Raw genomic sequence first — 2,827 nt, 5'->3', positions numbered from 1 at the left:
CTACCCCAAGCTGCAATCCTAAACCTAACTCCAGCCCTAACCCTAGCTCTAACCCTAGATCTAAACTTAACCCTAGCTTCTGCTCAAATCATAGCTCTAGCTCCAACCCTACACCTACCTTCCCGAAGCTGCATCCCTAAGTCTAGCTCAAACCCTAACCCTAGCACCAATGCAAACCTAAGCTCCAACTATAACCCTTGCGGCAACCCTATGCCTAGCTCCAAATAACCCAATTTATTAAACCTTCATCCCCTAACATTACGTGACAGAAAGTACAAAAAAACATGGAGGCCTGGATGAAAAGTAACATGTATATACTCCAGGCCCATTATGAAGGCATAATACACACACAAAAATCCACTTCTGACTTAGCCAGTGTGGCAGAATGGGAAGTGGTGGTGAAGTTGGCAAAAAGTAGATACAGACACCAATTAAAAGAAGAAACATTGATCAGAACAAAACATATCCTGGGTCTTAATAAACGAACAGAAAACAGTGAGGAAAAAGACGGTCAGAACAGTAACCTGTCTGGGGCCGGCAAACAGCCACCGGACATACACACAAGTAAACACGGAACAGAACAGAGTAGGAACAGGTAGGACAGGTAAAACAATAGCACAAGTACATAAGGAAGCAGACACACCACCTAGGGCTCCACAGGACAGACAGAGCGGGACAAAAGGAAAAACAAAACAAACAGAAAATGGCTACAGTGAAGTAAATAAACAGAATGACAAAGGGAAGAAGACGGAAGAAACAGGCAAGGGAACGGGAGGAAAGGGACAGAGACGTACAGAACCTATAAGAACCAGCACCAGCATAGGGTCCCAGGAGGTAGCAATTATTGAGGCCCTCCCGGAGAGCGGAACAGTTATGGAAAAACAGACAAGCAGGGAGGGAAACAGACAGACTACAGTGGAAAGGACACAGAATTTACTTAAAGTAGAACAGGCCATAGACAGCAGTGCAACACTCAGTACATAAAGGGGTGTGGAACAGGAGCAAACAGATAAGATAAGAAACATGCACAGGAGCCGGAGCCCCCCCCCCCCGTCAATTCGGAGGAGGAACTGGTGCCACAGACTGCAGTAGCACTTTGGGCACCTGCATGACACTCGGCCACGGAGAGGCAGATTGCAGAATGGGAATCAGAAGTAAGGGAACCGATCGTAATTATAGGAGATGAAAATACAGGAAGAATCGCAGGCACCACGCCGAATGGGGTTCAGGTAGACAGGTACCCAGAGGCCAACTTCTTTCACGTAGCCAAAATATTCAAAAAAAAACAAACGTACATCTCCAGGCACAGCAGGAATTAGCTTCAAGACTTCACAACCATCTGAAGCAACCGTACAAGACAGCCATTAAGTAATTACAGCACATGTGGAGGGCGGCAAGGGAAACTTTCCCAAATGCCTCCATACACAGGCCCCTAATAGAATACTCGGACATGTTACCCAGGGAGTTCATTACCAATGATCAACAAACTTCAATTCAAAGTTGAGCATCTTAACGTAATACGGTGGACAAGAGGAATGGCGGGTTTGATTGTCGGACACTGGCTGGACCAGTTAAACTTTTAAGGGTGGAGACGTGCAACAAAAACAAAAAGCACACCAACATTATCACATACACGTATCATCTGAAACCACTTATCCAATACAGGGTCACGGGGAGCCAGAGTCTAACCTGGCAACACAAGGCATAAAGCTGGATGGGGAGGGGACACACCCAGGGTGGGATGCCAGTCCGTCACAGGACACCCCAAGAGGGACTTGAACCCCTGATCTGCCAGTGAACAGGACCCGGCCAAGCCCGCTGCAGCACCACACCCCCGTGCTGTAAACAGAATTTTACAAAAAAGTATTTACATTTTTTCCCAAGTACTTAAACATGAAGGGTGACGGAGAGCAGTTCCTTGTGTGTGAAAGAAAAGAGAAGAAAATGGAAAATAATTTTTTTTTTTTTTTTTTTAGAAAAGCAAGCTTACAGCACCTTGTATTCCCAGGCGGTCTCCCATCCAAGTATTAACCAGGCCCGACCCTGCTTAAGCTTCCGAGAGCGGACGAGATCGGGCGTATTCAGAGTGGTATGGCCGTAACCGAGCGCAAGCGTCAAGTGCGCCCAACTTGTAGCTGCTGCCCATGAAAGGCCCACGCAAAGAGCGCTCAAGCATCCGGCGCGTGCTTGGGCTTTGGCCACACGAAGCAGAGTGCACTTTTGCCTCTCTCTTGTGAAACACTCACGAGAGTCCAATGAAAAGTTGTCATGACTTTCAGTATCTGCGATCAATGTCACATATTAAAATCATGCACCCAACAGGAGAAAAAGAAACTCAAGAGAAGAATAAACAGTTGTGAATAAACTCCTGGAGTCACAAAGCATGTTAAACACAGGGAAGAATTAAAATCCAATGAAATCCTGGTACAGAAACAAAACGATGAAGGGTGCATGTTTCCTTGTGTGTGAAAGAGAAGACAGAGAGAGATGAACCCTAACCCAGGGAGGGGGTGGAGGCATTTTACCTCTCCCCCATCAGATATCCTCTCTCCACCAACCCCTGCAGCTTCCCTCCCATCCTCCCCCATCTCTCACTGAGTTAACTCTACCAGGCCACTCTTCCCTTCCTCCCCTCTAACCAACCACTCACCCACCTCTACCTCTTAGTTACCTCCCCCAGCTCTCTCTGAGACCTCTCCCACTTTTCTTTACTCCTGACCCAAGTCTTGAACCCTAGCTATTGCCCCTAAGCACCCAACCCCATGCATATCCCCTACATCAACAACTTACCTCCCAGCAGCCCTTCCCCAACAGCCATAAGTCAATT

At 47.2% G+C, this 2,827-nt stretch overlaps 1 pseudogene; it reads right to left on the bottom strand.

The window, feature by feature from the left end:
* Positions 1 to 1,983: 1,983 nt before the first annotated feature.
* On the bottom strand, positions 1,984 to 2,103 carry LOC114911116 (uncharacterized; annotated as a pseudogene).
* Between the last annotated feature and the right edge of the window lie 724 nt (positions 2,104 to 2,827).

This window comes from Scleropages formosus, chromosome 8 (genome assembly GCF_900964775.1).
Source record: "Scleropages formosus chromosome 8, fSclFor1.1, whole genome shotgun sequence".
NCBI classification, from domain to species: Eukaryota; Metazoa; Chordata; class Actinopteri; order Osteoglossiformes; family Osteoglossidae; genus Scleropages; species Scleropages formosus.
The sequence above is the reverse complement of the archived record's forward strand: the minus strand, read 5'-3'. Positions and strand labels throughout refer to the sequence as shown.